Source organism: Eriocheir sinensis, chromosome 3, assembly GCF_024679095.1.
Source record: "Eriocheir sinensis breed Jianghai 21 chromosome 3, ASM2467909v1, whole genome shotgun sequence".
Taxonomy (NCBI): Eukaryota; Metazoa; Arthropoda; class Malacostraca; order Decapoda; family Varunidae; genus Eriocheir; species Eriocheir sinensis.
The window spans coordinates 24,888,370-24,911,959 of NC_066511.1; the positions used below are offsets into that span (position 1 = coordinate 24,888,370).

Here is a 23,590-nt window from a genome sequence, read left to right on the forward strand (position 1 = left end):
ATAAAAGATACAAACTTAAAACATTTCAGTTCTATATATCTATAGTGAAGAAGCATAAACCCAGTTTTATTTAGGTACTGGAAATTTTGCCAAAGCCTGGGCCATAAGTAATGGAGAGACAGTAATTTGACATTTTAGAATAGATACGAAAGGTAACAAAAAGCAATAAACTCGTTGAGTTTGCTAAAAGAAACAAGCGTTCTAATTAATAGATTTTTTTACAGAAAAGAGGAAAGAGGAAATTGAACTTGAAAAGCCCTCATGGAGAAACACTGAACGAAATTGACTCAGTCCTCCTGGAAACTCAGTGAAACACGGAACCGTTATAAATAAAGCCGAATACAGTGACCGCAGTTTGGTAACATATAAAGTAGGCTTAAACTTATAAGAAGAGAGAGGGAAAATTTAATGAATAAGAATTATCCAAATATTCTTGCAATCAGGGAAGAGACCGAAGAATTCAATATAATTTCTCAAACTCATCCGATAAGACTGAAGGAGAGCAAGAGAAAGCAAATAACGACTCAACTAAGACACTCAGTTATCAACACTGGAGAAGTTTGCGATATCTGCATGTGAATTAAACGTAAACATTAACATAATCGAAGGAACTGTAAAGAATGGCAGAAGCATGAAGAAACACGAGAAGATTGGGCACTGGCAGGAATCAGCTGTTTGAACTATAATGCAAATGGCAACGTCACGAAGAATGTATAGAGAAGATGGCGCCACTATAAACACTTGCCTGCGCCATGACGGGCTGGGGCCGAATACCACCCAGGCCCCTCAAGCAAGCCTACCGGCGCAAAAACGTTAAAAAAAAAAAAAAAAAAAAAAATTAGATAGGTTTGAGATGCAAAAAAAAAAAAAAATATATATATAGGATTTTTTTTTATAGTTTTCGTTATTGTTTCCTTTTTTTGTGCCCTTGAGCTGTCTCGTTTGTTGTAAAAAAAAAAGCAAGGGTAAAGCAGGAGGAAAAGGTCGACTAAAATAATATTAAGATGTGTATACTTAATAAACTCTAAAATCTCAAATATATACAAAAAGCTTGATGAGGTATACAGTCCCTACAGAGTCCCCAGAGCCCAGAAAATTGCCATCATAATAATTCACAAAAACGGCGATGCAAATGACTTAAGATATAAACAACTTTTCTGTACTTACTTCCGTTCCTTACCTTTTCTTTTCCCTTCCCTATATATCTTTTGTTTTCTTTCCTTTTCTTCCTTTCCCTCCCTCCTTTCCTCCTCCGCTTCCCATTTTTTTCCCTTTTCTCCCTTTCTTTCTCCTTTCCTTTCCATTTGTTTTCCCCTCTCTCCTTTCTTTCTTTCTTTTTCTTCCTTTCTTTCCTTTCCTTTCCTCTTCTCTTCTCTTCTCTTCTCTTCTCCTTTCTTTCTTTCTTTCTTTTTTTCTTCCATCCTCCCTCCCAACCTTTCTTCCTTCCCAGTACCATCATTCCATATACTTCTTTCTTTCTCTCCTTAATCCTTTCTCTCTACATTCTTTCCCGCGTACTCATCATGCACCTGTCCATCGCCTCACCATGTACAATAAACTCTCCACACTCGCCCCCTTCCTCCCCCTCCTCTTCCTCCTTCTCCGCCTCCTCCTTCTTTTACCCATCGTGGAAAGAGTGTGCGGAGGAGGAGGAGAAAAAAAACCCGGCCAGGCAAAAAAGAATGAGGAGGAAGCGCTGGGGTTGGAGGGAGGTGGGGAAAGGGTGAGGAAAAAAAAAAAAAAAAGAGGCGTGCAGGCGGAAGGCAGTGTCGGGGCGTGAGCCAGAGCCATCAGGAAGGGAACGACCCTCTAACTCTGGCTCACGATGGCTCCTCCGCCCCTAATCGCGTTCACATCCTCATTCGCTTTCCTCATATTCCTCCCAAATTTTCTCATAAAGCAGGCAACCAGTAAAATTTGGAGGACATTTGCATTTAATGAAGGTTTGAATATTAAAGAGGGGAGAGAGAGAGAGAGAGAGAGAGAGAGAGAGAGAGAGAGACAGAGAGAGAGAGAGAGAGAGTGAGAGAGAGAGAGAGAGAGAGAGGGGGGGGGGGGAAGGGGATTGTGGGGGAGTGAAAGTTACTACATCGGTGAGAAGAATGAAAAGAGGGATGGGAGGGGTTGTACAGGCTGGGAGAGAGAGAGAGAGAGAGAGAGAGAGAGAGAGAGAGAGAGAGAGAGAGAGAGAGAGAGAGAGAGAGAGAGAGAGAGAGAGAGAGAGAGAGAGAGAGAGAGAGAGAGAGAGAGAGAGAGAGAGAAAAAAATGGAAGGGAAAGAGGAGGAGGAGGAGGAGGAAGGAGGGTATGAGAGCTTGCCTTCATGAGGGGTGGTTCGGGGTTCGTAAGGGCGGTGTAAACTGTTGGAGGAGGAGGAAGAGTCGTAAGGAGCCGCGTAGAAAGGAAGTGAGGGGATGAGACGATTTAATGGCGATAGAACATTGTCATCGATCTGCCTGTCTGTCCGTCTCTCTCTCTATTAACCTATTTACATATGTCAGTCTGCATACAAACACTTCAGTCTACCCGTTAACTTAGCTAGACAGGGAAAGGGTCCATCAATGCTTCGCTTCTCCTAGCTTTATGGAGCACAGGGTGGGGTTGTGTGCGTGTGTGTGTGCGTTTATGTGTAGTATATGTATGTGAATGTGAATGTGTGTGTGTGTGTGTGTGTGTGTGTGTGTGTGTGTGTGTGTGTGTGTTTAGGTAATGCCTATTGCGCCAGTAGGCTATCCTGAGGTGTCTCTTCGACGACCCCAGCCCGTTAGTGGCGCAGGCGAATTTTTTTTATAGTGACTGACGTGATATATGACTCTTGCTTGGCCCATGCTGCCCCCCGGTGCTCCACTTGAACGAAATTGCTGAAGTTAGGGTTGAGTGAAGATCTGGGTAGCATGTGGGTAATCTTTCGCCACTCGCCGATGGTTGAAAAATCAGCGTGTTTCGGTAGGACTCGAATCTATAGGTCCACGGCTCACCACGTCCGCACGCTGACCACTCCGCCACCGCCGTGTGTGTGTGTGTGTGTGTGTGTGTGTGTGTGTACAGAGTTGATGAAGAACAAGTGAGTGTCCATGGATGGTTGTCAATCTACTCATTTACATCAGACTCATTCTATAAGCAACAAACTGCATGTATTATAAACATAGATGTAATATTAATATGCATGTATGATAATGTTTGGATTCTGTAAATAGGATGCATGTGGTATGTATTATGGTCATTGGTTATTGATATTCTAAGGTGTTGTGCTTCATTGTTTCTTCACTATTTTTTTCAATGAACAAGTTTTTAGCGTCCGTAGGCAATACTGCGATAACTGGTGGTCGGCCCTCTCCCGTGGGTGACGCACGGGAGGCTCTTTTTTTATAGTGACCCAAAGTATAGTTTCTTGCTCCTTGGCTCATGACGCTTCCTTGTGCTCCCTTTGACATGGCTTGAAGTGTGGTTGGTCTTTCGGTGCTCGGTGATGCCTGAAAAATTCTTATCCTACGGAGGGCCGCGCGTTCACCACCTCCGCTCACTGACCTCACGTCCATCAGAATGTATGAAGACGTTCTGTAAGTGGAAGCAGCTTAACACATTGACAGACGCACATCACAAGGCCGAGAAGCAACACCCTGATATACGCCAGGTGGATAGAGAAGAGAGAAGGGAGGTTATCGCTTGCCTCTCGCGCCCTCCTTATCCCACCGCTGTGCCAGAGGAGGCAGGTGAGGCGAGGCTGTGGTCTAGGCTCCTCATCTGCTGCAATTACGTCAGCGCTGAGGACTTGTTATTAAGGGGTCGTATCTCAGGTGCCGGGGTCGTTTCCCGCGCACAGGTTACGAGCGCTGGTGGTAATGAGTCCGGTGGTTTGCATTTCCTCGGTTCCGCTCTCCCATTACTTCGTTACGGGTCGTCCCTCTGCCAAGTTAGGTCGTTGTAGGCAGCGTCGCCGGCGGATCCCTTCCTCTTCCTTGCCTTCCTTCTCCTTCTACCCCCCTCCTCCTCCTCCTCCTCAGTGCCTTTCCCTGAGCGAGGAGCCTTCTGTGCACTCATTACCGCTGCAGGTGAGGGTAACATACGACGGGATGCTGCAGTGTTCGACGGATGCGTCTCCTGATTATCCGGCATCAGGTTAATAAATGTCTTGATAATGTGAGGCCGCGAGAGAGCACCTTACTGATGAAGCTTCTCTCCGGCAGGTGTGGCGCGCGTTTGTCTCCTGACGGCGGTGATGGAGGCCAGGCCGCGGCGCTGATGGAGGCGGGAAAGGTAAGGTGACAGTGACTTATTTTTCTACAGTGCTGGTGAATCGTATTAGTTTGACTCGCCTATGGAGATATTTATATAAACAAGGGTGCACAAGGATGTAGGACTATGAAGGGGCTATTACACTGGGCAAACTTTCCGTGGATCTTCAGTCAAACCACGATTTCCGCTGGCGTGGTTCTCATATTTCCGTGGTTTTCTGACGTGTCCACGATCTTCCAAAGCTACGGTAGATTTCACCGAAGGACGACAATATTACTCACCATCATCATCAGCAACAATAACAAGAAACAAATGAGAACCACGCTAGCAGAAATCGTGGTTTGACTGAAGATCCACGGAAAATTTGCCCAGTGTAATAGCCCCTAAGACGACAGACAGCCTACACATGACAGCTCCTGAGAACTATAGTTATGCCCCATTCGCCCTCCCCAAACCATGAATGTATCTAACCTCTATTTGCAACTATATTGACTGTACAGAGGTGTATTATTTGTTCCATTCATCCCGTACCTTATTTCGAAACCATTTTTTTTTTTTTTTTTTTACTATTTCTTAAGATTTAAGTCTACTCACTTTGCATCCATTGCGGTGTGTGTTCTGGCATCCTTTCCTTTTCCTTTTTGATTTTTATTTTTTATATTTGTAAGTACATGCGATATATACATAGTCCATACAGATAAAAGATACAGGTACAGATTCAGATACCGGTATTAGTAGTGATATCAATAAGTTTGGTGATGATACCAAGATTGATGCAGTAATTGAGTCGGATCAGGACGATAGGACGCCAGGATGAACTAGACAGATTGTATAACAGGGCGGGGAAATGGCGGATGGAGTTCAATGTCGGGAAGTGCAGTATTATGAGTGTACGTAGGAACAACCCCTCACATACCCATAATACTTAAATGACACTCCCATTAGCAGAGAGGGATTTAGGGGTTTTAGTGACCTCTGATCTTCGTCCAAGGGCACAGTGCATTCAAGCTAGAAATCGATCAAACAGGGTACTTGGATTCATTTCAAGGAGCGTAAGCAACAGAATCGCCGAATATTTAGCATTAGTTAGACCTTATCTTGATTATGCGGTTCAGTTCACCTTACTATAGAGTGGATATCAATATGTTATAATCGGTACAGAGAAGGATGACTAAGATGATTCACGGGTTAAGAAACTTGCCATATGAGGAAAGACTTAAACAATTAAACTTGCATTCTCCAGAAAGGCGAAGGGTGCGAGGAGACTTGATCGAGGTTTATAAATGGATGAAGACCTTTAAGAAGGGGGATATTAATAAGGTTCTGATGGTAAGAGAACTGGGTAAGACACGTAGTAATGGGTTAAAACTGGAGAGTTCAGATTCAACAGGGACATTGGCAAAAATTGGTTTACTAACAGTGTTAAATGAGTGGAACAGGCTGGGCAGTCATGTTGTGTGTCAATACAATAGTCATATTAAAAATAGATTAGATGAATTCATGGACAGTAATGTTAGGTGGGGATATAGGTCACCAGGAGCTTCCTTGTACATGTCAACCGGCCTCTTGCAGACTCATTACGTTCTTATGTTCTTATGTTCTTAAAAGGTGTACAACATGCCTTCAAATTCAATAAAACGATGCTTGTTTACGTATGTTTGGAAAAAAAAAGACGAATGTATAAGTTTATCTAAGCCTCAAAATTTGCATGGAAGAAGGATTTGTGTTAAAGGTAGAAATGAGTACCGTTATATAACAGTAAAGGTGGGTATGTATACGTAGGGACATAAAAGTCTGGCAACAATTTGGTGATGGTGGTGGTGGTGAAGGGGTTGGGATTTAAAGGGAACCGTGACGTGAGGGAAAGAGGAGGATCAGGACCCACTCGTGCACGCCTTTTGAACTCACTGAAATGGGCTTTGTCTGTGATCCTTCTGTAGTGCTAATTTTGCTGTCCTCTGCCTCCACTCGCCCCTTGGCCTCGCTACTGAACAGGCCTAGGGGAGTGAAGGAGCGAGTGTGTGTGTGTGTGTGTGTGTGTGTGCGTGAGTGTGTGTGTGTGTGTGTGTGTGTGTGTGTGTGTGTGTGTGTGTGTGTGTGTGTGTGTGTGTGTGTGTGTGTGTGTGTGTGTGTGTGTGTTCATTTCTTCACAAAGGTAATACTTGTTTGTCCTTATTAGTTTCTTTGTCCCCGTCGTTCGCATGTCAACCTTTCATCACAAACACGTATAATTGGGCGTGATGAAAGGCTGCCTTGGAAATGAACTGCGAGGAGGAGGATCTCAGCGGGAACAATAAACATCATATGAAAATCAAGACTGAATACTGGAAGGGCCGCCACGCACGCCTCTCACTCCCCAGGGCCGCCACCTACTGGGCGACCGCGGGGAGGCATGTTGACTTAGGCTGTTGTGCGGCCGTCCGCGCTGTGTGTCTTGGCCCCCTGTGGCACCGAGATGACCCTCCCGGAATGGCACTCTCGAGGAACCTTTGCGAGGGACGAGACTCCACCAGGGAACAGTAAATCACACAGAAGGCGCGACTCTACCGCTGACTTGTATCGTTTCAGGAGGCTTTTCTCGAGCGGCTGACAGTTTGTGGTGTTTCTGTGTTTGCTGCCTGCCGCACCGAAAAGAAGGAAAGTCACACACATACAACAGACATGGCTGGGCTATTGACTTGCCCCGTTTCACTGAGAATTTCTGGAACAGCTTTACAGGAAACAAACTTGCGAACCTTCTCATTTTGCCGCTGCACCGAAAAGAAAAGCATCACATGACCAAGTTCATATGTGCACGATAAAGCAAACAATCGGCAAGGGAGCTCGCAATATAAGACCGAAAAAGGAGAGCCAGTGTGTGGATCGACGAGGAAGAAAGAGAGGAAGAGAGTATATAGAGGCGCAGAGAGAGCAGATAAAGAAAGTCGGGGAGAGTATATAGGGAAACAAATTGTGACAGACTGAAAGAGGGGAGGCGAAAATATTTAGGGAGGAAGATGTGGAGGTGGAGAAGGGAACTAATAAAGGGAAGGAAAGTAAAAAAGCAAGAGAAAGGGGAAAGAGGGAGAGGGGAACGACGGTGATGATTGAAGAGAGAGAGAGAGAGAGAGAGAGACAAAGCAATACTCTGAAGCTGTAAAGAAACATTACACTCTCTCTCTCTCTCTCTCTCTCTCTCTCTCTCTCTCTCTCTCTCTCTCTCTCTCACAAATTTTAGTCTCTCACAAGACCCCACACAAAATTTATAATTGTGTTTTTATTATTTTCAAAATTTACATCTTTCACCTTTGTCCTGATGTGTGTGTGTGTGTGTGTGTGTGTGTGTGTGTGTGTGTGTGTGTGTGTGTGTGTGTGTGTGCGCGCGCGCGTCGTTTCCTGTTTTTTTTATTTTTTGTTTTTTGAGAAATGAAATTGTGTGGTGCATTATAACGTCTATATAAAGAATAATACGAAAGTGATGATGAGAAGGAGGAGGAGGAGGAGGAGGGGGAGCAAGAGGAGGAGATAAAGGAAGAGAGCACGAAATCTAGCGGAAGGGAGAGGAACAAGAGGAAGATAATGTAGGGAAAACGAAGAAGGCGGGTAAATAAGGGATTGTGAAATGGAGGAGAATGAATGAGTAGGAAGATAAAAGAGGAGAGATCAGGAGAGAAAGAGTGAGCGGGGGAGATCGAGAGAGAAGAAAGGAGTCTGGGTTAAATTAAGGAAAGGAGAGGATATGAAATGAGAAAGATCAGAGAGAGGGAGAAGTGAACGAGGCAAGGAGGGGTGAATGAGGAGAGGAGGAGGAGGAGGAGGAGGAGGAGGAGGAGGAGGAGGAGGAGGAGGAGGAGAAAGAGGAGGAGAGTTTCTACTTCAATAACAGCAATCACAAAAATAAACATCTCCCTACTACTACTACTACTACTACTACTACTACTACTACTACTACTACTACTACTACTACTACTACTACTACTACTACTACTACTACTACTAACACTACTACTACTACTACTACCATCTTTAGAACCAAGCGGACAATCATTCATTTGTTCTCTTAAGGAATTATGTATGAGTTTCAACGCTCAGGTTAAGCAAAACGGAGGTTCGCATGAGGTGTTTAGGCCTAGCATTCTAAATGGTCTCCTTATGCTCCTCCGAACACCATACGGGGCACATATTCCTAGGACCATATTCTTAACCCGGTAGTAGCGACGGCCAAATTTATGGGTTTACCGTGTACCAGCGATGGGTTAAATTTTTGCCTTAATATAAGCCTCCCAAAATAGAGGATTCATAAACTGATCACAAATGCGTTGATACATATAATGAAATGGTTTGTGTGAGTGATGATTTTTTTCTCATTTTTCTCGCTTAGAGGGGTCGCAGCTACCGGGTTAAGTTAGGCTGGGTTAGTGTAGGTCAAGTTAGGTTAAGTTTTTACGTATAAAGGGGACTTTTTGCCCTGTTATACATAGATAATAATTAGCAGAGGTTTGCGTATAGTTAGTTTGTCAGTTACGACCAGCACGCGTCACCCACGATTCAGCGGCCTATAGGAAGGTGCCACCCAAGCATTCCCTTCAGATATATGCATCCATCACCTTACAGTATTTAGTACATACCTAAAAATAAAACTATTGCTGAAACCCGATAGGTAACAAAATAAATAAAAGCAAGAGGAGAGTCCACTGAATTTTTATGCTGCAGACCAAGAATCACGAAAGATAACGATAAAAAAACAGAAAACACAACCTCCCGAAACTGACCTCTCTTTCGGCCACCTCTTTGGATTCTTTTTTAGGAGCAGCGAGTAGCGGGCTTTTTTTATTATTGTTTCCTTTTTCTGTGCCCTTGAGCTGTCTCCTTTGTTGTAAAAAAACAACTAACGACAAAAAAAGGACAATGAAGCTTACTGGTACCGCACCGAGAACGAAGACTGAAGCGACGACGGAAGGAGGAAACGCCGAAGAAGAAAAGGCTCAGTGGTGTGTGTGGACCCTGTGTGTGCCGTCTACTCTCCCGCCCCTCGACTCACGCACTCAAGAGGCCGGTCCATTGATTATGCTCCCAGGATCACCGCCAACTGGAATTAGAGGGAGGATTAGCCATTAAACCCCGATAAATTGTGGAATGAATTTCAAATGGGAGTGAGGAGTGGCTCTTGACGCCTGTCGCTCCCTCGAGGACGTGTGGCGCTCCTCCTCCTCCTCCTCCTCCTCCTCTTGCATCTCTCTTCTCTCCCTTCTCCTGCTGCTGCTCCTCTTCAGACCACCTTCCTCCTCCTCCTCTCTCCTGCCTCCTTTCTTCCCCTTCCCTCCACCCTATCACTCAAGTCCCCTTCCCTCCATTGTGCTCTTCTTCAGGCAAACCTCCTCTTCATTCTTCGTCTGTCTTCTTCCCCATGCACCCCTCTGCACTTTTCCTCTTCCTGTCACCTTCCTCCCGCCTTATCTTCTTTCATGCCAACTTTCTCTTTCTTTCCTTCTCCACACTTCTTGCATCTTTCGTCATTCTCCCCCTCCTTCTACTTCCTTTCCCTTTCTCTTCCTCTTTCGTATCTGTTACATTTTCCTCTTATTTTTCTTTCCCTTGCACCATTCACCTTCCCCCTCTCCCTTCCGTTAGTTTTTTTTTTCTCTTTCAACTTTTCTTTCGTCGCTGTGTGTTTCTACTCCCTCTGTTTGTCTGGGTGTTCTTCTTCCACGAGTTCTCCCTTAAGTCTTGCTGCCCCTCTTCTTCCCCTCCCCTCCTCCATTTGATTTCTTTTCTCCCTTTTTTCCCCTTCTGCCCTTATATATCGGCACTTTGTTTGCTCTCCGCGGTACATCCCTCCCTTCTCTCTCTCTCTCTCTCTCTCTCTCTCTCTCTCTGCTTGTATCTCCTCCCGGCCTCATCCCTCTGTGTGTCCCTCCTTTCCTTGCCTCTTACCCTTCCCCCCCCCTGGGCCGCCACGTGCCAATAACCCACCCACCAGCATCCAGTGTTTACCTTCGCCGCCAGCACGTGCCTCTCCCCCGCCCATCGTCACTCGCCAACTGCTGACAGCCGCCGTCCGTGGGTGGCAGAGGCCCGCCCTGACCACCCGCTGCGCCGCCTGTGTCTCGGCCACGCTTGGCACGGCACGACGGCACTTTGGACAACAGTTCGTAGACGGTGAATGTGTGGGACTCCTCGATGACTCCAGTGGTGGGAACAAAAGAAGTGCCGTTCTGTTTCTTTTGAGGGAAGCATTTAACAATTACTCGATTCTCTTCCACGTTAAGGCGAAACAAAACCGAGAGAAAGTTTTTCCTTTGCTTTTTTGTCAACTGTAACAGCAAAAATAACTGGCAAACATTCTGTAAAGGTTACCTTTTCGACGTGCATCACATTAGCGCATAAACCTAAGATATTAAGTAATATCTCTTGGTGAGCAGGTCGTCTGTGACCTCACGCATCCTCCTCCTCCGCCTACCTCCTTTACCCGTCGCTATACAGACGCTCTTCAGCTCGAAGAGGCCCGAAAAAACTTGTTGGTCAATGCATGAAGCGTGCGAAGGCGACGGAGATCAGTCAAGTCTTGGGTTAGTCCCGTCCATAAGGAAAAAAATAAGCAAAGCGGTGAGTTGACATGGTAAGGAATGGGGTTGAGATACAGGGCAAGGCGAGGGGAGTGATGGAGGGAAGCAGTTAATCTGGTGGCGCGGAAAATAAAAGAAACAAGTGAGGAGAAACAATAGTGACGGCCTTTCCCGCGCATCCCACTGTGTCTGCGGGTCAACAAGTGAGCGTGGCGCTCCCCGGGGGCCGCCGCGTGGCTGGCGTGTGCCCGCCAGGGCTAAGGGCTGTTTAAAGAGACACCAACAATCCCTTTAATGACGCCAAGCCCATGGGAAACGACCAATTTTCCAGCCGCGAACCTTAATCTGTCACCAGTAGGTAAATAGCCCGCGGGCAACCCCTCCCAGCTGCCCCGCCAAACAGCCTTAACCCACCCGTCCCCGGTGCTTCTCGCCCCTGTCGCCGTTTCCCCAAAGGGCCAAGGCGACGGACGGCGGCGCGGCCCCGGCCCGGTGCCGCTCGCCGGGATGACCCTCCGTCGGCCGCTCTGAGCCCATAGTCTCCTGCTAAATACACCAGACAACACGGCAGGGAAATCTCCGTCTGTAAATTGATTTCTGTATGTGAGAAATGAAGAGGCCGGTCCGAGGGCCTGCTCCCGCCCCGCCCCGCCCCGCCCTGCAGTGGACGGTGATATGTACTATATATAATAATAGCGAGAGGAAGCGAGAGGAAGTACTTAGCGAGGGTATCCCCCTTACCTGTAGGATCACCTGAGGGGAATGGGAAGCAGATGAGAGCAGAATGAGGGGATGGAAATGACGGAGAAAGGTACCGGGGTGGGTAAGGGAGGTATGGAGTGGTGGGAGGGTGGGGAGGATGAAGGAGAAGGTGGGGGAGCTAGAAAGGGAGGAAGAGAGGGAGCTGAGAGGGACAGGGAGATAGCAGAGTCTCCCACGCTGCTGACCCTCCTCATGAGCTCCTGATGCGTAAGGCTGCCCCGGGGGGTCTGCCAGGCTCTCAGGATCGGCAACCCCGTCCCGCCACCCTTCCCCCCGCCCTTCTGCACCCCACCAAGAGGACATCAAACGTTCAGAGAGTCAGTGAAAGAGGTGTAAGAACCCTTTTCCTTGGCGTGAGTCTCGGGAATGTACTGTCGTGTATGTAACAGTAATGACGGGGCTGGTGATGGTAAGCAGCAGAAGGAAGAGGAGGAAGAAAAATAGTAGAATTCATAAATCAATTGCTGCTGCTCATACTGCTACTACTACTACTACTACTACTACTACTACTACTACCACCACTGCTACTACTACTACTACTACTACTACTACTACTATTACTACCACAGCTACTACTACTTCTGCTGCTGCTGCTGGTGTTGCAGGTGTTTCTGATGCTGGTGATAGTGGTGGTAGTGGTGGTGGTGGTGGTGGTGGTTGTGGTGGTGGTGTTAGTGCCTCTGCTTTGCCAAGGTGGTGACTACAAGAAAGTCAGCGACTAAAAAATCATTGGTGACGCATAAACCAAGCCGTCAGCCACCATATCTTGAGATCCGAAGCATTTTCAGCAGTGTTGTTTTAGCGATATTGTGTTGTAATGCTGTTGAGAAGTATTATTTGACTGTTGCTTAACGGTGTAGTCCTGCTGTTTTTTTAGAAGTATTGGTTAGCTGGGAAGCATTGTAGTGATATTTGTCATCCAACCGTGCTGTAGCCTCGCCAAGTCTCGCCTCATTTTTTCTCGTGCACATGATAAAACTTGACTCCGCGGATTGTGAAATTCATGTAACGGTGACACCTGCATGACACCTGGATGCTGGAATATTGTGCTTCGTTTTTGTGTTCGCGAACATTTTTGTCATAATATTGAGTACTGTTCTCACCTTTATGACTGGAGACTTAGTTATATACAAGGGAAAAAAAATCAGGAAAGCAATAAAACGCAGAAATAGACTCCCTTTATTCACGAAGAAGATGCTGTTGAGTATTATGCTAAAAGTCTGCTTGGGAGAAGTTTTATTTTTCTCCTGATACACAACGAAATTATTTAGAAGTATATGATAGATCATCGACACAGACTCCTGAAGCAGCAGCTTCAAGTTGTCTAATTTTGGTTTAAAAAATGAGCTAAACATGAATTAGTCTACAAGTTGGGTTGTGGATGAATGGAAAAAACGAAACGACCTCGGCGGATTGGTGTGTGTTATTGACGGGGCGGGACAGGTGTGTGTGTGTGTGTGTGTGTGTGTGTGTGTGTGTGTGTGTGCGCGCGCGCGTGTGCGTGTGCGTGCGTGTGCGTGTGTGTATGTGTGTGATTGACGGGGCGAGGCAAGTGGGTATAGGTGTGACTGACTACCACCACCACCACCACCACTACTACCATCACCACCACCACCACTACTACTACTACTACTACCATCACCACCACCACCACCACCACTACAGTCACCAACATCATCCACCACCACTACAGACTTCCCCCCCCCTCCCCCGCCACTACCACCACCACCACCACCATATTGATCACTCTCAACTTCTTTGTCTCGCTGGCCATCCATCCGTCCTCCCGCGCTGCCTCGCCTCCCTCTGCGTCTCCCTCTAGAGGCTCAAACACACACACACACACACACACACACACACACACACACACACACACACACACACACACACACATGAACAAAAATCCTAAGTTGATAGCACTGATTACGCGGAAACTGTTAGAATCGGCCGTCAACAAAGGATTAGCCGGTGTTCTGCCAGGTTATCAGAAGGATCTAATCTCCAAAACAGGGGGAGGGTCGGCGCACCCCATGTCTCCCACTCCCTCTCTCTTTCCCTCGCTCTCACCCTCCCTATCCATCAACTCCCTCACCCTCCCCTCTGCGAAGCCTTTACATACACCGAATCTGCTCCATCTCCCTTCCTCTCCCCTCCTCCGTATTTTCCTCGTCGCTTTCCCACGTCAAGTCGACTTTAGTCTCTACATCATATAGATGAAAACGGCCTCATGCCATTATGTACTTGAATTGCTTCTTCCTACTTTGTTTTATCCCTCTAAAGTAGCATCAGGAGGCATACGAAACATAGAAAAAGGTGTTCGAATCCCTGTGACGGAAAATCTATGAGGGGAGCGATCGAGCCGGCCTGCGATTAGCCCCGGGCGCTGATATGAGATTAAATCCGTCTCCGGGGAGTGTTTAGCAGCGCACACCGATGCTATTATTGGAGTCCTGGGAAAGGGAGGTGAATGCTAAATGCGAAATTAAGGCGAGTGGGGAAAGGAAGGTGTGAACGACTAGTGTGGGAACGTGAAGAAAGGAGGAGGGAGGAAGGGGAGTGTCGAGGGGCAAGGAAGGAACTGTATGACCGTCTGACGACCACCAGAGGAACGACGAAAGACTTCGGTAATTATGGGAAAAGAAAGGCACCACCACCACCACCACCACCCATCACCACCACCACCACCACCACCACCACACAAACCTAAAAACGACAGCGGAAACATAACAGTAGTGCATCCCCCCCCCCCCTCCCCCCCCCGACACACACACAAACGAACGAACGAGATATACCATCAATGGGGAGCGACGCGTCCCAATCACCCCAACGCCAGCAGCAGGGCGCCAAGGGGTCTGAGTCCCCCACTGGGTCCTCGAAATATATATACCAACAAGGCAGATTAAGGTGTTACTCCATGAATTTTAAGATCAATGAACAGTTGTCGCCTTACCATGATATATGCAGTAAGCACTTTCATTTCTTTTATAAGCTGTGTGTGTGTGTGTGTGTGTGTGTATTTGATATAGAATCATAGGAATCGAAAGGTCGTGTTGTTGAAAGGTGTCCAGTCTGCCGGTGCGGGACTAAATTTTGTCGACCCGCCTGTTTCCTCCCGTCCCCCAGTTCGCAGTCACTCCGTTCACTTGACATCGTTAATTTTCACTTAGCTTGACATCCAAAGTTAATCACTTGAACCGGCCTTTGACTAAATTACTTAAGTCCTGTATGATCAAGATCACAACATTGGATTATTGTACCAAAAAGAGCTGCATGGTGGCTTTGCTGTGTTTAAGCTGGCAAGACGTGTTTCAAAATTCATTACATTCGAGACGAATAAGGAGAGTAGTAGTATGTATGACTTTTATGGCAGGAATAGCTAATTTGCAGAAATGCTTCCATATACTTTTAACAATGTAGCGTAATCTGGTATCGTCTCAACTGCGTGTAACTTTCATATAACATCTGAAGGTACGCCAAGTCACCTAAAGATCTTAAGTTCTGTATGGGTTAGGGTTTCCTCGTACTTTGGCAGGGGGAAAATAGGCCGATTTAAGTCAAACGGAGGTATAAACACAAAGGTGCGCCGCGTAATACATTTCTCGAAAGTGCTGCACAAGGAGACAACTCAAGAAACGTAGTGTATCGGGAAGATTCAAAAGTTTGAGATTTCACACAGCAAGGAGTCATCCCCCTCAGGAAGAGTTTTGTTACGGTACTCGGAAGCTGACACCATTCGGCAGTGTTCATGTAAGGTGAGATGCCCTTGCCCGGAAGACGGCTGCGTCTCAAGTCACGAGACGCACACAATACAACTAGCCCTCCTCCACGCTCCCTTACGCGAGATAATCATAAAATTGTGCCGAAATACCGCCATGCAGTATCAAAATGGGTTCAAGGGTGTACTAAAAAAGGAACTTAAAAAGAATAGGAACTTTTTCCAAACACCTCAAATTGCGATTGTCAGAATTACATATATTATCCTTTAGAAAAAAAAGGAAAAGAAAAGATGGTTCGACAGACAAATGACATTTCTATGAACTTATTTTTGTTGTATGAATACAAATGAATTGTTTATATAGTTCATCGCACCTCACTTTTCACAGGATATCGATAATTACATGTCAGTATTTGGTAATTGCCAAAGAGATTGTATCAAGCTGACTTGGAGTAAAATTAAGCTGTGTATATCCTCATGAGCCGCTGCTATACACCAGCAAGAGTAAGCAAGGCAAGGCAAGGCAAGGCAAGGCAAGGCTCCCTCATCATCCCAGCGGGTCTGAGCAACCGTGCATGGGCGACGCTGTGGTGGTATGTACCAGTGCTAGAGCCAGAAGTATAGAGTATGGTTGACATTATATTGATATTTTTTTCATCATTTCAGCATGTTGTTTTTGTTTTTGTTTGTTTTAAACTATTTCATACAGGCTTGTATGCATGTATGTATATAAGTATAGTACATCACTCTGTCTTTATGACCATCTGTCTAGTTACCTGTCTGTCTAAGTCCCAGTTTCATGCGTCGCGACATATCAGTTTCCAGAACAGCGACTTCCACCCAGCGTGGCGTGCACCCTCACAAGGGATTCGTGGGGCAGCAAACCCCTTCCGGCGAGATCCTTCGAGCTTGATTTATGAACAAATAAACTCTTACTGAACACGAGTGCCTAACATATGTAACCTGTAACTAATTTTGGAGCTATATTTGCATACCAACTCGCTCATTCAAATTAAAAGGCAAATAATGAAACAAAATCAGTTGTACTCAGTCAACGCGCGCAGTGACCGCAGAGTGTCTTTAGGTCGTGTCCTGCCCGAGTCGAGTGTGACAAGCTTGCCTTGTGTGATCACGCACCCTTCTTCGACCTCTCGGCCAAAAGGTAAACGGTAGACACTGCGTATAGAGTATTTAAGGCGTACAGCACTCTGTAAGAAAAGTGGAGTTCTTAAAAATTAGCCCGCATCAATTTATCTGTAATCAATTTTTATCTCTCTTTATATAAATATTTGTAGAACTTTTTGTCAATCTGCATTAAGAAATGCCTATCTTCGTTTTCTTATATATGTATTTAGTAATATATTTCCATTATTTTTTCATATATATATATATATATATATATATATATATATATATATATATATATATATATATATATATATATATATATATATATATATATTTCCTTATGCAATTAACTTTTATAATGTAATTTATTTATTTGTCTATTTATTTATTTATATATTTATTTCCATATGTATTCCAACGTTCCTACATTTGTTTATCTATTCATGCACTAGCCTGTACATCCACACAGTCCAGGCGCCGTACGCGCGCAGCTCGTAATTAAACTGTAAAAAAATCCTCCCCGCTCCATCAATATGCTTTGGAGCGCAGGACATAAAGTTTTGATTAAAATCGAGAGAGCAACTACGGAGTAATAAAAGAGTAATTGAATGACGCCTATTCTTTTTTTTTTATATATTGATAACTTTAAAAAAATCAATAATACCATGCAAAATGTACGCGTTGTGTATATTCTCGAATTGATATGCACGATAAAAGTGAAAAAAAGTAAGAATATAACCATCCCTGCCAGAAATCTTACCGCCTCAGTCACCATCTTTGTCACTACGCATGTGCCGCCTCCGCCACCACTCACCATCACTCACTAACATCTTCGTTACCTTTATATCATTCATCACCACTATTCTCATCACCAAAAACCATCACCCCTTCCACTAACATCAAAAGGCCGAAAAGGAGATCAATCGGGTTCTAATGAATGTTTTTTGTCATTTGAAGGTACAGAAGAAGGGTCAAACTACCACCGGGGTCATAAAACTACCCCTGGAAATGCACCAAACTCCTACGAATCCCTTGTCGAATATGTGTGCTCGGAGGCTGGGCTCTCTAATAACATGGGTTTTAGTGTTCAATCTTTGCTTAGACACGTACAAAGCCAAGTTGTTTTATCTTCATGATGTCAACCCTCCTTCTGACCTCTCTTCTATGAATGACCTGATTCGTTCTCTCCTTATATCACTACCACTTCTTGCACACTGACCACCTCCACCACCACCATCACCCTTACTATTACTGCAAACCACATAACTGCGACCATTACCACTACCATCACCACCATCTCCACAACGTATACTAACACCACCACAGACTATACCCCCACAACCATACCTACCTCATAACCATCACCACTACCATCACCATCACCACCACCACAGAATATACCCCCACAACCATACCTACCTCATAACCATCACCACTACCATCACCATCACCACCACCACAGAATATACCCCCACAACCATACCTACCACATAACCATCACCATCACCATCGCCAGCACCACCACCACACACCCCACAACCATACCTACCTCATAACCATCACCACTACCATCACCATCACCACCACCACAGACTATACCCCCACAACCATACCTACCACATAACCATCACCATCACCATCGCCTCCAGTCACCACCATTTCATCAATTATACGTTTGTCTCCTTCCCTTCCTCCCCTTTCTTCTTCCTCGTATTTACTCTCCCTTCCTTCTTCCTCCTATCCCTTTCTCTTCCTCGTCCCTCCTCTCCTTTCATTTTCCTTCCTCTCCCTCTCTTTTCCTCTCCCTCTTCCTCGTTTTTCCTCCTTCTTTCTCTTCCTTGTCCTTCCTCTTCTTTCCTTTTCCTTCCTCTCCCTTCATCTTCCTCGTCTTTCCTTCTCCTTCCTCTTCCTCGCTCTTTATTAATTCCCTTCCTCTCTTCCACCTATATAATTATTTCACACATCAGAAGGCGTCACATCTCTTCCTCCTCCTCCTCCTCCTCCTCCTCTTCCTCCTCCTCTTCCACAGGTATCAGTGCTGCTAGGTATGCTTAATTAAATTAGGAGCCACCCAGGTATACGTGAGGCCAGTGCTGCGAATGTACCACTTTATCTGCGCTCATTATTTGTTTGTTTATCTATTCCTTTGTGTTCATTAATTAGTCTGTGTCTATCTGCCTCTGTCTGCTTATCTATCTATCTATTTATCTATCTATATTTTTCTTTAAACAGGGTTGAAATTTTAGTTTGCGCCACTCCTTTCATTCTCTATCTTTCTATCTATCTATCTCTCTCTCTCTCTCTCTCTCTCTCTCTCTCTCTCTCTCTCTCTCTCTCTCTCTCTCTCTCTCTCTCTCTCTCTCTCTCTCTCTCTCTCTCTCTCTCTCTCTCTCTCTCTCTCTCTCTCTCTCTCTCTCTCTCTCTCTCTCACACACACAATCCCGCTAATAGGTATATCATTTATAAAGGTCGATTTAACGAGGGTCAGAGGTAACTGGGGAGAAGGGAATGCCTGCGAAGAAGGGAGGGAGCGAGAGAGAGGGAGAGAGGAACAGTGAGAGGGAGGGAGAATCATGGGGCGAAGGGTGCGTGAGGGAAGGCCAATGGGAGGGAGAATAGAGCTCAAGGGGAGAAAGGGAAGGGAGGGAGAGGAGGTAGGATGGGGAGGAATGGAATGAGGAGGGAGGGAGGGAGGGAGGGAGAAAGTCGTGAAGGGTCGTGGTGGGGGAAGGGAGGGAGGGGGAGTAAGTAGGGAGAGAGGGAGAGGTAGAGAGGGAGAAAGGGAGAGGTAGAGAGGGAGAAAGAAAATCGTAAAAGGCTCTGGTGGGGGAAGGGAGGGAGGGAGGGGAGAGGGGGAGAGGGAGAGGAGAAAGAGGGTGGGAGGGAGGATTAGTTTGTCAGTCCTTTGGTGGATCAGCTGTGTATTATTGTGTCAAAAAGTGAGCCACGCTGAATGGTTGTGTGTGTGTGTGTGTGTGTGTGTGTGTGTTTTCAGTCACTTGCCGTTCAGCTGTTGTCTATTTTGTCACCACGGAACGTTGTCTTACCTCTCGTTCCTTACCCTGAACCTCCTCCTCCTCCTCCTCCTCCTCCTTTTATTTTCGTTCTCATCTTTGTCTTTCTCCTCCTCCTTCTCCTCCTCTTTCCTTCTCGTTCTTGTCCTAGTCTCTTCCTCCTCTTCCTCTCCTCATTCGTGTGTCGTCGGTTCTCGCCCCAAACAATAGGCTGCCACCCAGCGGCATGATTCCTTTTCAATTACTTCATGCTTCTCTCTCTCTCCCTATCCGTTATACCATCATCTGTATCTTTTAATATCCTCCCCTTTCTCCCTTCCCTCTTCCTCTTTTCCTTCTCTCCCTTCCCTCTCTCCTCCCTCTTTTCTCCCTTCCCCTCTCTCCTCCCTCTTATCTCCGCCCCCGTCCCACCCCACATCCATCCGTCAAGCAGGTGGGAGGGTGGGGGGGGGAGGAAGGGCGTGCACGTGTCAACAAATGACGTCACGGGCCAGCACGTGCGCCACGCATCCAGCGCCTCATCTGAATTTCATCACGCGCCCAGTCACGTGTTGTCTCGGGGGGTTCGCGGCAGAAAAATTTCGCGGAGGGGTTTTTCTCTGCCTCTGAGCCGGTCTTAGGGAAAGGGAGGGAAGGTGGGAAGTGTGCGGCGAGGGGAGGCTGGTGGGAGTGTGAGGGGCAGGTGAGCTGATGCATGGCGGGCTGGCTACGCAACGTGGGTCTGAAAACAGGAGAGAAAGAGATAGACGAGGAGAGGTTCGATGGCAGGGGTATGGGAGAAACATGTTGTAAAAGGGAAGGGACAGCAGGGGTAAGGTAATGGAGTGGGAAGGAATGGAAGGCTTGGAAGGGGGTGGGATGGGGTGGGATAGGATAGGCGCGAAGGCAAATGAGAGGGGATGGGATGAGTGGAATGCTCTCCGCTCTTGTGTACCAACGAAGAGACGGCCAAGAATGTGATAAATCTGGAATAACTTTGCTGCTGTGCTGCCTCATTGTGCCTTAGTCGTCAACAACCTTCATTGTGTTGTCAGCGACTCGTTCTCCTCCTCATTTTCTTCTTCTCCCTCTTCCTCCTCCTCCTCAATATGGTTCTGAACTTCTGATTTATGTTTTATATTTTATTTATTAACTGTACAAGGAGCAAAACCTAGACGTGGTGAACGGGGTTGTGTGCTGCAACAACCTATCACGGAAACTATAGACGTGTACAAACATCCCATAGGAGTCTGTTAATAAGTAGCATCTGGAAAAATAGTGCTCCACCCACCACAGTGCCATAAGTCAGCTGGGTGTGTATTAGTTGTCCCCCGACCAAAGTTCCCGGCAGCAAAGGATGGTTAGGTATGGTGGCAATCAGGGTCACTTCGGAGGGATGGGTGCAAAGAATGTCCGACTATATGACCTCGCCTCCACTGTCTACTAAACCTTTGATTTACAATACTGGACTTCGATAACATCAGCTGATTCGTTAATTCTCATGGAGGAGCCGCCGCATATCAAACGAGATATTGTAGGACTCAGTGAGGTGAGAAGGCTTGGCGAGGCACTAAAAATGCTTAAAAGCGGTCATGCATTTTACTGGAGAGGCGGGCCAGAAAGTAGCAAGCAGGAGTGGAAATTTTTATTCACAAACGTGTTAGAAATGAACTAAGTAAAATTATTTTGAGTAAATGAGCGCGTGTCATCAGTAACATTTAAAATAAATTAAAGATACAATAATGATAATTCAAGTTTGTCCTCACATTTAGCAATGGCGAAGAGGATGTTTACCAGTTCTATGGAGATATTCAGACAGTCTTTAAAAAAAAAGGGTGTCGAAAATAGACTCTTACAGAAACAAATTAAATAAACTTTATTCCCACGAAAAGGCGGAACATTATGAAAAATTTAACATTCGTCAACAAAGTAAATTTTGGCAGCAACCACAGAATGGTTTGATACGAAATCAAGATCAACCTGAAAAGAGAGAAATAACATGGGAAGACATCCTTTTAGCAGAACAGGAAGCCCGATTCTGCCGTCAGTATCCGTCAACAGATATCCAGCCCTTACCACCGAAGAGAATCTTGGCATTGAAAAAAAATCAACGAAAACTAAACATTTATTTTAACAGCTTCACTTGAAGTAAGAGGTGAAAAAATACAATAAAAATTACTTCGACTAATTTACAACCGCATGAAAGAGCTGGCCACTCTGTAATGCACTAGTCCTTTCAACGTAACGTAACTGAAGCGAATTCTATGATCAGTTTTAAAGAATCTTTACCAGTTCATACGCAGCCATCCAATTAGCACTTTTGTAAGGAAAATAATCTGGTCAGGAAAATAACCGGAATACAGAAATAAGTGACAAAAAAAAATATAAACATTCCTAACTATAACAGTATAGGTGGCGTGCACGAGAGTAACTGTGCACCATCGCAGCGGGGTTACTTTCGGCCCGAAGGGCCAACGAAACTACTTGTCTGGGAACTTGTTCGCATTTTTGCTGCACCCCAGCACTGCAGGATGGCATTTCGGCAGAAAGTCTGTCTTGCGGCACCAACGACGAACAGGTCAAAAGAAGAAGAAGAAGCGCAGTTTGTTTTGGCCCTCTAGCTCGGCCCGAGCTTGAACTTGAGTTGTGCACGCCACCTATTTCGTTTCATATATATATATATATATATATATATATATATATATATATATATATATATATATATATATATATATATATATTTTCCTCTCATAACTTTTACAATAGGTAACATGTCGTGCAAGGTATTCTTCCTTCAGTAATGGCGACCGTGTATGCAACAGTGTATGTCAGTGTGTGTGTGTGTGTGTGTGTGTGTGTGTGTGTGTGTGTGTGTGTGTGTGTGTGTGTGTGTGTGTGTGTGTGTGTGTGTGTGTGTGTGTTGCCCTTGTTGGTGGTGGCAATGCGGGGGGAAAGTAGTGGTGATGGCGGTGGTGGTGGCGTTGGTGGGTCGTGGTGCGGATGGAGAGAGAGAGGGGTGGTAATAAGAACATAAGAACATAAGAACGCAGGAGTCTGCAAGAGGCCGGTAGGCCTGTACGAGGCAGCTCCTTTTGCAAGAGGCCGGTAGGCCTGTACGAGGCAGCTCCTTTGTGTACGAGGAGGGGTGAGGAGGGGGGAAGTGTGGGCCTAATTGCGGGGTGTGATGACGGAGGTGGTGGTGGAGATGATGGTAATGGGGATGGTGATGATGGTCTAGGATGGTGTGAAATCATGATGGTAATTGTGGTGGTGTTGGTAATGAGGGTAAAACTACGTGGTAATGGCGATGTAGGCCGTCTTGCTGGTGGTGATGGTGGTGGTGGTGAGGGTGGAGGGAGGTGCGGACCGCGGGGGTAAGGGTGACAGTAGGGGAAGGAGGGGAGTGTCATGGTGGTAATGGTGATTGGGGAGGTGGTAGAGAGATGGTAACGGGTGGTAACGGAAGTGGTAAAAGGAGGTATAGGTGGTAAGACTGGAGATGCCGGTTGTAATAGTTGTGGTAATGATGGTGGAGGGGGTGGTAGTGGAGGAGGGGGAAGCCATGGTGGTGGTTGGGGTGGAGGGAGGAGGTGCAGGGTATAGTGGTGGGGTGAGGGAGGGTGTGCATTGTCCATTGTGGCTCCTCGACCCTCACACTCCAACGATGCCCCTCGGACCTCAAGGGTACTCTCGCTGGTCCTCGTCTTGAGTTCCTCCCACAGACACCGGCAGCCAAGCACCTCCTAAGGCAGCACCACCCTAGGGCAGGAGGAGGCGGAAGTGAGACGCTGGAGGAACAGATGTTTAAAGGAGGAGCAGAAAACGGCGGCCTAAAAAGCGAAGCAGGCGGCGAAGGTGATTTGGCAGGAAGAGGAAGGCGATTTTAGCAGTGGAAAGACAGTGAGGAGCAATGTTGCCAGATTGTCGTACTCAGCCTCTTATATTAACCGACATCCGATCCAAAAACTGTCTTCTGGTCCCCAATAACGCGGGATTCATTTATATTTATCGTTAAAACAGTTAATTTCTGATGTTTCTTGGTAATAGTTAGGCGTCAGAAAACAGTCAATACTATGCTCTGAGTACGATAATCTGGCAACGGTGGTGAGGAGAGAGGTGAATAAGCAGGGTGCAAGTGGTAAGCAGGTAAAAAGAAGATATTATAAGCAGTGAACGGGCAGGGTATGTATGGTAAGCAGGTGGAAGGCTTGG

At 46.1% G+C, this 23,590-nt stretch overlaps 1 long non-coding RNA gene across 1 annotated transcript in view; it reads left to right on the forward strand.

Annotated features, from left to right (window-relative positions):
• The window catches only part of LOC127007126 (uncharacterized), a 64,065-nt gene that overhangs the window by 13,350 nt on the left and 27,125 nt on the right, over positions 1–23,590 (forward strand). The window contains exon 2 of the long non-coding RNA XR_007760077.1: positions 4,187–4,256. This is a non-coding gene — a long non-coding RNA (uncharacterized LOC127007126). The remainder of the gene's footprint in view (positions 1–4,186; positions 4,257–23,590) is intronic.